The sequence below is a fragment of the Balaenoptera musculus genome, chromosome 7 (assembly GCF_009873245.2).
Source record: "Balaenoptera musculus isolate JJ_BM4_2016_0621 chromosome 7, mBalMus1.pri.v3, whole genome shotgun sequence".
NCBI classification, from domain to species: domain Eukaryota; kingdom Metazoa; phylum Chordata; class Mammalia; order Artiodactyla; family Balaenopteridae; genus Balaenoptera; species Balaenoptera musculus.
The window spans coordinates 19,833,839-19,847,441 of NC_045791.1; the positions used below are offsets into that span (position 1 = coordinate 19,833,839).

A 13,603-nucleotide genomic window follows, 5' to 3' on the forward strand; every position below is an offset into this window, starting at 1 on the left:
CCTAGAGACAAATTACAATGAAAACACGATGATCCAAAAACTATGGGATGCAGCAAAAGCAGTTCTAAGAGGGAAGTTTATAGCAATAAAAGGCTACCTCAAGAAACAAGAAAAATCTCAAACAAATAATCTAAACTTACACCTAAAGGAACTAGAGAAAAAAGAACAAAACCCAAAGTTAGTAGAAGGAAAGAAATCAAAGATCAGAGCAGAAATAAATGAAATAGAAACAAAAAAAAAATAATAGCAAAGACCAACAAAACTAAAAGCTGGTTCTTTGAGAAGATAAACAAAATTGATAAACCTTTAGCCAGACTCATCAAGAAAAAGAGGGAGAGGACTCAAACCAATAAAATTAGAAATGAAAAAGGAGAAGTTACAACAGACACCGCAGAAATACAAAGCATCATATGAGACTACTACAAGCAACTCCATGCCAATAAAATGGACAACCTAGAAGAAATGGACAAACTCTTAGAAAGGTATAACCTTCCAAGACTGAACCAGGAAGAAGTAGAAAATATGAACAGACCAATCAAAAGTAATGAAATTGAAAATGTGATTAAACGTCTTCCAGCAGAGGGAGCTTCAAGATGGCAGAAGAGTAAGACTTGGAGATCACCTTCCTCCCCACAAATACATCAGAAATACATCTACGTGTGGAACAACTCCTGCAGAACACCTACTGAATGCTGACAGAAGACCTCAGACCTCCCAAAAGGCAAGAAACTCCCCAGGTACCTGGGTAGGGCAAAAGAAAAAAGAAAAAACAGAGACAAAAGAATAGGGATGGGACATGCACCAATGGGAGGGAGCTGTGAAAGAAAAAGGTTTCCACACACTAGGAAAGCCCTTCGCAGGCGGAGACTGCAGGCGACAGAGGGAGGAAGCTTCGGAGCCACGGAGGAGAGCACAGCAACAGGGGTGCGGAGGGCAAAGCGGAGAGATTCCCGCACAGAGGATCAGTGCTGACCAGCACTCACCAGCCCGAGAGGCTTGTCTGCTCACCCGCCGGGGCGGGCGGGGCTGGGAGCTGAGGCTCGGGCTTCGGTTGGATCGCAGGGAGAGGACTGGGGTTGGCGGCGTGAACACAGCCTGAAGGGGTTAGTGCACCACAGCTGGCCGGGAGGGAGTCCAGGAAAAGGTCTGAAACTGTCGAAGAGGAAAGAGACTTTTTCTTGCCTCTTTGTTTCCTGGTGCGCAAGGAGAGGGGATTAAGAGCACTGCTTAAAGGAGCTCCAGAGACGGGCACAAGCAGCAGCTATCAGCGCGGACCCCGGAGACGGGCATGAGAAGCTAAGGCTGCTGCTGCCGCCACCAAGGAGCCCGTGGGCAAACACAGGTCACTATCCACACCTCCCCTCCCAGGAGCCTGTGCAGCCCGCCACTGCCAGGATCCCATGATCCAGGGACAACTTCCCCGGGAGAACACATGGCGTGCCTCAAGCTGTTGCAACATCACATTGGCCTCTGCCGCTGCAGGCTCGCCCTGCATCCGTACCCCTCCCTCCCCCCGGCCTGACTGAGCCAGAGCCCCAGAATCAGCTGCTCCTTTAACCCTGTACTGTCTGAGAGAAGAACAGACGCCCTCAGGCGACCTACACGTAGAGGCGGGTCCAAATCCAAAGCTGAACCCCAGGAGCTGTGCGAACAAAGAAGAGAAGGGAAATCTCTCCCAGCAGCCTCAGGAGCAGCAGATTAAATCTCCACAGTCAACCTGATGTACCCTGCATCTGTGGAATACCTGAAGAGACAACGAATCATCCCAAATTGAGGAGGTGGACTTCGGGAGCTACGATATATACATTTTTTTCCCTTTTTCTCTTTTTATTTATGTTTATGTGTATGATTCTCTGTGTGATTTTGTCTGTATAGCTTTGCTTTTACCATTTGTCCTAGGGTTCTGTCTGTCCGTTTTTTTTTTGGTTCGTTTGTTTTTAAGTGTAGTTTTTAGCATTTGTTATCATTGGTGGATTTGTTTTTTGGTTTGGTTGTTCTCTTCTTTCTTTCTTTCTTTTTTTAATTTGTTTATTACTTAAAAGTTTTTTTTAAATAATTATTTTTTCTTTTTAATTTTAACAACTTTATTTTACTTTATTTTATTTCATTTTATTTTATCTTTTTCTTTCTTTCTTTCTTTTTTCCCTTTTATTCTGAGCCGTGTGGAGGACAGGGTCGTGGTGCTCCAGCCAGGCATCAGGGCTGTGCCTCTGAGGTGGGAGACCCAACTTCAGGACACTGGTCCACAAGAGACCTCCCAGCTCCACATAATATCAAATGGTGAAAATCTCCCAGAGATCTCCATCTCAACGCCAAGACCCAGCTCCACTCAACGACCAGCAAGCTACACTGCAGGACACCCTATGCCAAACAACTAGCAACACAGGAACACAACCCCATCCATTAGCAGAGAGGCTGCCTAAAATCATAATGAGGCCACAGAAACCCCAAAACACACCACCAGACGTGGACCTGCCCACCAGAAAGACAAGGTCCAGCCTCATCCACCAGAACACAGGCACTAGTCCCCTCCACCAGGAAGCCTACACAACCCACTGAACCAACCTTAGCCACTGGGGACAGACACCAAAAAGAACGGGAACTACGAACCTGCAGCCTATGAAAAGGAAACCACAAACACAGTAAGTTAAGCAAAATGAGAAGACAGAGAAACACACAGCAGATGAAGGAGCAAGGAAAAAACCCACCAGACCTAACAAATGAAGAGGAATTAGGCAGTCTACCTGAAAAAGAATTCAGAATAATGATAATAAGGATGATACAAAATCTTGGAGATAGAATGGAGAAAATAAAAGAAACGTTTAACAAGGACCTAGAAGAACTAAAGAGCAAACAAACAGTGATGAACAACACAATAAATGAAATTAAAAATTCTCTAGAAGGGATCAATAGCAGAATAACTGAGGCAGAAGAACGGATAAGTGACCTGGAAGATAAAATAGTGGAAATAACTACTGCAGAGCAGAATAAAGAAAAAAGAATGAAAAGAACTGAGGACAGTCTCAGAGACCTCTGGGACAACATTAAACACACCAACATTCAAATTATAGGGGTCCCAGAAAAAGAGGAGAAAAAGAAAGGGACTGAGGAAATATTTGAAGAGATTATAGTTGAAAACTTTCATTATATGGGAAAGGAAATAGTTAATCAAGTCCAGGAAGCACAGAGAGTCCCATACAGGATAAATCCAAGGAGAAACACGCCAAGACACATATTAATCAAACTATCAAAAATTAAATACAAAGAAAACATATTAAAAGCAGCAAGGGAAAAACAACAAATGACACACAAGGGAATCCCCAGAAGGATAACAGCTGATCTTTCGGCAGAAATTCTGCAAGCCAGAAGGGAGTGGCAGGACATATTTAAAGTGATGAAGGAGAAGAACCTACAACCAAGATTACTCTACCCAGCAAGGATCTCATTCAGATTTGATGGAGAAATTAAAACCTTTACAGACAACCAAAAGCTAAGAGAATTCAGCACCACCAAACCAGCTTTACAACAAATGCTAAAGGAACTTCTCTAGGCAGGAAACACAAGAGAAGGAAAAGACCTCCAATAACAAACCCAAAACAATTAAGAAAATGGTAATAGGAACATACATATCAATAATTACCTTAAATGTAAATAGATTAAATGCTCCATCCAAAAGACAGAGACTGGCCGAATGGATACAAAAACAAGACCCGTATACATGCTGTCTACAAGAGACCACCTCAGACCTAGGGACACATACAGCCTGAAAGTGAGGGGGTGGAAAAAGATATTCCATGCAAATGGAAATCAAAAGAAAGCTGGAGTAGCAATTCTCATATCAGACAAAATAGACTTTAAAACAAACACTATTACAAGAGAGGAAAAAGGACACTACATCATGATAAAGGGATCAATCCAAGAAGAAGATATAACCATTGTAAATATTTATGCACGCAACATAGGAGCACCTCAATACATAAGGCAAATACTAACAGCCATAAAAGGGGAAACTGACAGTAACAAAATCATAGTAGGGGACTTTTAACACCTCACTTTCACCAATGGACAGATCATCCAAAATGAAAATAAATAAGGAAACACAAGCTTTAAATGATATATTAAACAAGATGGACTTAATTGATATTTATAGTCCATTCCATCCAAAAACAACAGAATACACTTTCTTCTCAAGTGCTCATGGAACATTCTCCAGGATAGATCATATCTTGGGCCACAAATCAAGCCTCGGTAAATTTAAGAAAATTGAAATCGTATGAAGTATCTTCTCCAAGCACAACACTGTAAGACTAGATATCAATTACAGGAAAAAATCTGTATAAAATACAAACACATGGAGGCTAAACAATACACTACTTAATAACCAAGAGATCACTGAAGAAATCAAAGAGGAAATTAAAAAATACCTAGAGACAAATGATAATGAAAACAGGACGACCCAAAACCTATAGGATGCAGCAAAAGCAGTTCTAAGAGGGAAGTCTATAGCTATACAATCCTACCTTAAGAAACAAGAAACATCTCAAACAACCTAACCTTACACCTAAAGTAATTAAAGAAAGAAGAACAAAAAAACCCCAAAGTTAGCAGAAGGAGAGAAATCATAAAGATCAGATCAGAAATAAATGAAAAATAAATTAAGAAAACGATAGCAACGATCAATAAAACTAAAAGCTGGTTCTTTGAGAAGATAAACAAAATTGATAAACCATTAGCCAGACTCATCAAGAAAAAAAGGGAGAAGACTTAAATCAATAGAATTAGAAATGAAAAAGGAGAAGTAACAACTGACACTGCAGAAACACAAAAGATCATGAGAGATTACTACAAGCAACTCTATGCCAATAAAATGGACAACCTGGAAGAAATGGACACATGCTTAGAAATGCACAACCTTCCGAGACTGAACTGGGAAGAAATAGAAAATATCAACAGACCAATCACAAGCACTGAAATTGAAACTGTGATTAAAAATCTTCCAACAAACAAAAGCCCAGGACCAGACGGCTTCACAGGCGAATTCTATCAAACATTTAGAGAAGAGCTAACACCCATCCTTCTCAAACTCTTCCAAAGTATAGCAGAGGGAGGAACACTCCCAAACTCATTCGACGAGGCCACCATCACCCTCTTACCAAAACCAGACAAAGACGTCACAAAGAAAGAAAACTACAGGCCAATATCACTGATGAACATAGATGCAAAAATTCTCAACAAAATATTAGCAAACAGAATCCAACAGCACATAAAAAGGACCATACACCATGATCAAGTGGTGTTTATCCCAGGAATGCACGGATTCTTCAATATACACAAATCAATCAATGTGATACACCATATTAACAAACTGAAGGAGAAAAACCATATGATCATCTCAACAGATGCAGAAAAAGCTTTTGACAAAATTCAACACCCATTTATGATAAAAACTCTCCAGAAAGTGGGCATAGAGGGAACTTTCCTCAACATAATAAAGGCCATATATGACAAACCCACAGCCAACATCGTCCTCAATGGTGAAACACTGAAACCATTTCCACTAAGATCAGGAACATGACAAGGTTGCCCACTCTCACCACTATTATTCAACATAGTTTTGGAAGTTTTAGCCACAGCAATCGGAGAAGAAAAAGAAATAAAAGGAATCCAAATCGGAAAAGAAGAAGTAAAGCTGTCACTGTTTGCAGATGACATGATACTATACATAGAGAATCCTAAAGATGCTACCAGAAAACTACTAGAGCTAATCAATGAATTTGGTAAAGTAGCAGGATACAAAATTAATGCACAGAAATCTCTTGCATTCCTATACACTAATGATGAAAAAATCTGAAAGTGAAATTAAGAAAACACTCCCATTTACCATTGCAACAAAAAGAATAAAATATCTAGGAATAAACCTACCTAAGGAGACAAAGACCTGTACGCAGAAAATGATAAGACACTGATGAAAGAAATTAAAGATGATACAAATAGATGGAGAGATATACCATGTTCTTGGATTGGAAGAATCAACACTGTGAAAATGACTATACTATCCAAAGCAATCTACAGATTCAGTGCAATCCCTATCAAACTACCAATGGCATTTTTCAGAGAACTAGAACAAAAAATTTCACAATTTGTATGCAAACACAAAAGACCCCGAATAGCCAAAGCAATCTTGAGAAAGAAAAACGTACCTGGTGGAATCAGGTTCCCTGACTTCAGACTATTCTACAAAGCTACAGGAAGCAAGACAATATGGTACTGGCACAAAAACAGAAATATAGATCAATGGAACAGGATAGAAAGCCCAGAGATAAACCCATGCACCTATGGTCATCTAATCTATGACAAAGTAGGCAAGGATATACGATGGAGAAAAGATAGTCTCTTCAATAAGTGGTGCTGGGAAAACTGGACAGCTACATGTAAAAGAATGAAATTAGAACACTCCCTAACACCATACACAAAAATAAACTCAAAATGGATTAGAGACCTAAATGTAAGACTGGACACTATAAAACTCTTAGAGGAAAACATAGGAAGAACACTCTTTGACATAAATCACAGTAAGACCTTTTTTGACCCACTTCCTAGAGTAATGGAAATAAAAACAAAAGTAAACAAATGGGACCTAATGAAACTTAAAAGCTTTTGCAAAGCAAAGGAAACTACAAACAAGACGAAAAGACAACCCTCAGAATGGGAGAAAATATTTGCAAACGAATCAATGGACAAAGGATTAATCTCCAAAATATATAAACAGCTCATGCAGCTCAATATTAAAAAACAAACAACCCAATCCTAAAATGGGCAGAAGACCTAAATAGACATTTCTCCAAAAACATACAGATGGCCAAGAAGCACATGAAAAGCTGCTCAACATCACTAATTATTAGAGAAATGCAAATCAAAACTACAGTGAGGTATCACCTCACACCAGGTAGAATGGGCATTATCAGAAAATCTACCAACAACACATGCTGGCGAGGGTGTGGAGAAATGGGAACCCTTTTGCACTGTTGGTGGGAATGTAAATGGATACAGCCACTATGGAGAACAATATGGAGGTTCCTTAAAAAACTAAAAATAGAATTATCATGTGACCCAGCAACCCCAATACTGGGCATATACCCAGAGAAAACCATAATTCAAAAAGACACATGCACCCCAATGTTCACTGCAGCACTATTTACAATAGCCAGGTCATGGAAGCAACCTCAATGCCCATCGACAGATGAATGGATAAAGAAGATGTGGTACATATATACAATGGAATATTACTCAGCCACAAAAAGGAATGAAATTGGGCCATTTGTAGAGACGTGGATGGATCTAGAGACTGTCATACAGAGTGAAGTAAGTCAGAAAGAGAAAAACAAATATCGTATATTAACGCATATATGTGGAACCTAGAAAAATGGTACAGATGAACTGGCTTGCAGGGAGAAACGGAGACACAGATGTAGAGAACAAACGTATGGACAACAAGGGGGCAAACTGGTGGGGCGGGGGTGGTAGTGGTGGGATGAATTGGGAGATTGGGATTGACATATATACACTAATATGTATAAAATAGACAACTAATAAGAACCTGCTGTATATAAAATAAATAAAATTAAATTAAAAAAAAAAGAATCTGCTGTATAGCACAGGGAACTCCACTTCGCTGTACAGTAGAAACACAACATCGTAAAACAACTATACCCCAATTAAAAAATAAATAAAAGGGAAAAAATAAATAAGAAAAAAAGCAAGGACCCTAGAGCCTTTCATTCTACAGGCAACTGTTTTTAGAATAATGATAAAATAACTCCCACTTATTGACTGACCTCTTTCTGTGAGGCAGTACACTGGGAAATTTTAGGAAATCTCCTGTAATTCCCAAAACAACTCAGAAAGATAAGTAACATTATCCTCACATTAAGGACAAGAAAATTGAGGTTCAGAGATATTAAATAAGTTATCACCAGTTAGTAACGTAAAAGTCTGAATTTTTGCTATTATGCAACACTGCCTCTTAAAATCACTCATTCAACAAGTAATTATTGAGTGTCTATTACGTACTAGGCATCTACTAGGAATCGCAGAGGGTACCAGGTAAATAAAGATGAATTTGTGTCATTGTAGCCTACCTTCCAGCTAAATCTAAGATGAAAATAAGAGTTATAAACAAATAATCGCAACACAATGCAATAAGCGCTTATGAAAGAAGTATGCATAAGAATACCACACATAAGTGGGAGTGTTGAATCCTGTAAGGTAGCAAGCAATCAAAGAAGGCTTCAGTTAGGAGAAAAAATGCTTGGAACATAGTACACCTTATTTAAATATTTGATGTAACTCTTAAATTGAAACTTGAAGGAAGAATGGAGTTTGCCGGTGGAGAATCAACATAAGGATATTCTAGGGAGGAAGAAGCCATATTTCCAATACCACAGTTTCAGAAAATACTAAGCAGTTTAGTATGGCTAAATAATAAGATGCTTTGTGATAAGTGGTAAAGAAGTAAAAACAGGTCAGGTCAGGGAGGTTCTCATATGAGAGAACCAAAGAGAGGTTCTCTCTTTAGCCATGCTAAAAAGAGTTTGGACTTTAGTCTGTAAGAAATTGAGAGCCTTTTCTAGAGTTTAACCAAGTTGCTACTTTACAAAGATTACCTTGTCAAATTTGGAAGAATGGATGTGGGGACAGGGACAACCTTTTCAAAGGCTACCACAAATAGTCCGGGTAATACAATTTATAATCTCTTTAGCTTCAGAGCTACATCCTACATCTAATTACCTACCTGACATTTTGAAAATCTTAAAGTGTTGGGCTGCACCCGGCAGGCCTCCAAGGCCTGCACTTGCCCAGCTTTAAGACCGAAGAAAGAGCCTGGAGTCAGCAACAGAGACATCAGTGGTTTACTGGATGGGGGAGTTTACACGTCTGAAGCAGGGTCCTGGAGCAATACCCAACCGTGCGCGGTGCAAGGCGGGCAGGACAAGGTGGCAGTATTCGCTCCCAGGGGTTAGGAGAGATTACCAGTTATAGGGGAATTGACACAGGTGGGGGCATTAGTTACCAGGGAAACCAGTAGTGGGGCACGCCTCTCACTGCCCCTTTGATAAGAACAATCACTAGCTGGGGCCTGGGGGAAATACTTACAGGAATGTCAGTCAGGTGAGTTGGGTGTAGGCGAAGCATGCAGGGATGGAGCGGGAGACGTACAGAGAGCAAGAGAACAACCATCTTAAGCGGCCTGACCATACACATAGACACTTCTAGCCTAAATGTCCAAAACCAAAGTCTTGATTTCTCTATCAAATTGTGTGTTCCCTGACCAAATCTCTCAGCAACAATGCAACGCTGCAAGTTACTCAAACCAGCAACCTGAGTTCATTCTTGATTTCTGCTTCTTAACCACCAAATTATATCCACTTATTATTAATTATTCCCAAAATATATCTCAAATCCATTCATTTCTTTCCAGTTCCATTGCCATCACCAACCCCAAGCCATCAGTGCTCAACTGGAATACTGCAGTAGTTCCCAATTGGACTCTCCTACATTTTCCTCAATACCAATTCGTTTCCTTTAAGCACTTAACTGTGATTGACAATTATTTTCATCTGTTTACTCCCTCCTATTAGAATGCCTTCGTAAAGTCAAGGACCACAAACGTCCTGTTTATCGCTGTTTTACTTCAGTACTCTAGCATCAGCCAGGTCAACAGAAACAATATTAACAAAACCCAACCTACACTTACTAAGTACCAGGCACTTTCAAGTGTTTTACATATATTAAGTCATTTAAGCCTCACAATGGCCTGTGACTTCTTTTATCTCAATTTTACAGATAAGGAAACAAAGACACTTGATAAAGTAATCTGCCCAAGGTCACTCAAGGAGTACAAGGCAGAAGGCACAATCAAGCCTAGGCAGCCTGGAGCCCAGCCTCTTGACCATTACCTAATACCTCTCATAGTAGATGGTTAATATTTCTTGACCAAATAAAAAACTGAGACAGAGAGTAAAGGAGAAGAGAAGAGGAATAGACTTAGGGAATATGATGAATTTGAAGTACTCTGAAAAGGCTATGAGGTACAGTGGAGTAAGTAGTGATAAATAGAGATAAGAATTCAGAAGTCATCAGGTCCTACAGAAAGCCACTTACAAAATGTTAGCCTCTGTAAAAAAAAAGTGATTATATAATTTAAAAAATTAGATATGCTCTTAAACTGTCACCATTTACATCCAACTCTGTAATAAAAACATGTTTTAACAAAGCACAGAATGCCTCATTGAACACTGACCGTACTATAAAAAATTCTGTATTGCCTTTAAGTAGTATTTCATATCTATATAAAGTTAAATTTGTATTTTGTTAACATATAAAAGTGCAGATATTGGGACTTCCCTGGTGGTGCAGTGGTTAAGACTCCGGCACATCCACTGCAGGGGGCGTGGGTTTAATCCCTGGTTGGGGAACTAAGATCCGGCAAGCTAAGAGAAGCAGCCAAAAAATTTAAAAAATAGAAGTGCAGATGTTTGTTTTTAATTTGACAAAATGACACCAAAATACAAGAAAATGTGAGAAGGACAAGAAAATGTCTAAAAAAGTGGGAGCATGCCATACATGCCAGATATCAAAACATATTATAAAGTTATAGAAATTAAGAAAATGGGTATGGTACAAGTCAAAGAAAAGACAGAACAATGAAAGAGAACAGAATCCAAACAAAACCAAGTATATATAAATTGTGAAACCAAATGTAAAAACAAATAAAAATTATATATACATATTATGTTTTATTATCTACTTCCGATCATCATCAAGCTTTTTCTAAGCGTCACAAATAATCTAGAAACCATAAGGGAAAAGACATAAATTTCGACACTAAAATAATTTATACTATGCATAGAAAAACAACATTAAAAAGTTAAAAAGACAAATTTCAAAATGAGAGTAAAGGCAAAATACATGACAAGGAGTTAAAAACTTAAGTAATTTCTTTAAAATTACTAAGGGACTATGATAGATAACAACAGTCTACTCAAAAGAGTAGACAACAATGGACAATATACACATAAAAGATGCTCAACATCAACAGAATTCAACTAGACAGAATTAAATAAATGAGGGATCACTTTTTACAATCAGACTGGATAGAACAAAAGATGGGAAACAGGTGCTCTCACACACTGTTAGGAAAGAAAATAGGCAAAACCTTTCTGTAGAGCAATTTAGGAATTATAGAGTACTGTATTAATAAATAACACTAAATAATACTATTTCTAAAAAGTTAGATTTAAGGGATAATCAGGCAAGCATACAAAAATGGTGTTCATGACAGCATTGCTTTTAAAAGTTAATAATTGACCCAGCAATCCTACTTCTGGGTATACATACATGTATATACATACCCAGAAGTATACATATACATGTATGTGTACATGTATATACATGTATGTGTACATGTATATACATGTATGTGTACATGTATATACATGTATGTGTACATGTATATACATGTATATATTGGGACTTCCCTGGTGGCACAGTAGTTAAGAATCCACCTGCCAATGCAGGAGACACGGGTCCTATCCCTGGTCCGGGAAGATCCCACAAGCCACGGAGCAACTAAGCCTGTGTGCCACAACTACTGAGCCTGCGCTCAAGAGCCTGTGAGCTACAACTACTGAGCCCTCGTGCCACAACTACTGAAGCCCGCGTGCCTAGAGCCCATGCTCCACAACAAGAGAAGCCACCACAATGAGAAGCCCGCACACCACAACGAACAGTAGCCCCCGCTCGCTGCAACTAGAGAAAGCCCACGCACAGCAAAGGAGACCCAACACAGCCAAAAATAAGTAAATAATACATGTGTGTGCATATACATATATATATATATATATATATATATATATATACCCAGAAGTATACATACATATATATCCGAAAGAACACCTATATCCAAAAGAACTAAAAACAGATCTTGAAGACATGTTTGCACCCATTCAGTGCAGCATTATTAACAATAGCCAAGAAGTGGAAGCAACCTAAATGTTCACTGGCAGACGAATGGATAAATAAAATATGGTGGGGGCTTCCCTGGTGGCACAGCGGTTGAGAGCCTGCCTGCCAATGCGGGGGACACGGGTTCGAGCCCTGGTCTGGGAGGATGCCACATGCTGCGGAGCAACTAAGCCCATGCACCACAACTACTGAGCCTGTGCTCTAGAGCCCGTGTGCCACAACTACTGAGCCCACGAGCCACAATTACTGAAGCCCGTGCGCCCAGAGCCTGTGCTCTGCAACAAGAGAAGCCACCGCAACGAGGAGCCCGCGCACTGCAACGAAGACCCAACGCAGCCAAAAATAAATAAATAAATAAAATAAATTATTTAAAAAAAAAAAAGAGCAATGTAGGGGACTTCCCTGGTTGTCCAGCGGTTAAGACTCCACACTCACAATGCAGAGGACACGGGTTCGATCCTTGGTCAGGGAACTAGATGCTGCAGGATGCAATGAAGATCCCTCACAAGGCAATGAAGATCCTGAATGCTGCAACTAAGACCCAGCACAGCCAAATAAATAAATAAATAATTTTTTTTTTTAAAAGAGCAAAGTAGTATTACACTATTCATATGCATGTCTGTACCTATTAGAGACCTGTAAGGATATTCAGCAAGGTTTAATAGTCGTATCTCTGGGTAATAGGAATACAGATTACTTTTTTTTTTATATTTTCCTGTGTTTTTAAATACAGTGAGTATGTATTATGTGATGCCAAAGGATAGCTCAAAAGAGGAAGTGACTGCCACCACCGGTTCCAGAATCCTAGGATGGAATTTCACATTTCTCACTATATGCTTGGCACATATTGGGGGATCAATAAATATTTGAGAGGCAGGAATCAGCAGTGGTTAAGAGCTCAGGAATGAGACAGATCTGGATATGAATCTCAGCTCCAAAATTTACTAATCAAGGCCTTAAAGTCTTATTCAGGGTGGGGAGGGATAAACTGGGAGATTAGGATTGACATACACACCACTATATATAAAATAGAAAACTAATAAGGACCTACTGTATAGCACAGGGAACTCTACTAAATACTCTGTAATGACCTATATGGGGAAAGAAACTAAAAAAGAGTGGATATATGTATATGTATAACTGATTCACTGTGCTATACAGTAGAAACGAACACAACATTTTAAATCAACTGTACCGCAATAAAAAAAATTTTTTTTAACTCTTATTGAACTTCACTGAACTCCAACTTCTTCAAGTATAAAACATCACAGAATAATATTTGCAGATTGCTGAAGGGAACATGTGCTAAAAGCACTTAACACCATTCCTGGCTCAGAGGAAACACTCAATAAAATGATGGCCATTACTATTTATTGACTTGATTTACACTAGAAGCCCTCACGACAAAAAAAAAATAAGCATCTATAAAAGACTCTTCTGCTTAATTATATGAAATTCCCAGCTGCATTAAAAAGCAAGAGTCGGGCTTCCCTGGTGGCGCAGTGGTTGACAGTCTGCCTGCCAGTGCAGGGGACGCGGGTTCGGGCCCTGGTCTGGGAAGATCCCACATGCCGCGGAG

The 13,603-nt window shown here is 39.3% G+C and overlaps 1 protein-coding gene across 3 annotated transcripts in view; it reads right to left on the reverse strand.

The window, feature by feature from the left end:
• ZRANB3 (zinc finger RANBP2-type containing 3) overlaps window positions 1-13,603 on the reverse strand; it is a 265,687-nt gene that overhangs the window by 250,452 nt on the left and 1,632 nt on the right. Inside the window, exon 2 of one of the 3 annotated variants that reach the window (XM_036858718.1) lies at window positions 12,460-12,558. The exons of the other annotated variants lie outside the window; for them this stretch is intronic. The gene's annotated coding sequence lies outside the window, so the exon portion shown is untranslated. The remainder of the gene's footprint in view (window positions 1-12,459; window positions 12,559-13,603) is intronic. 3 annotated transcript variants of the gene reach the window in all.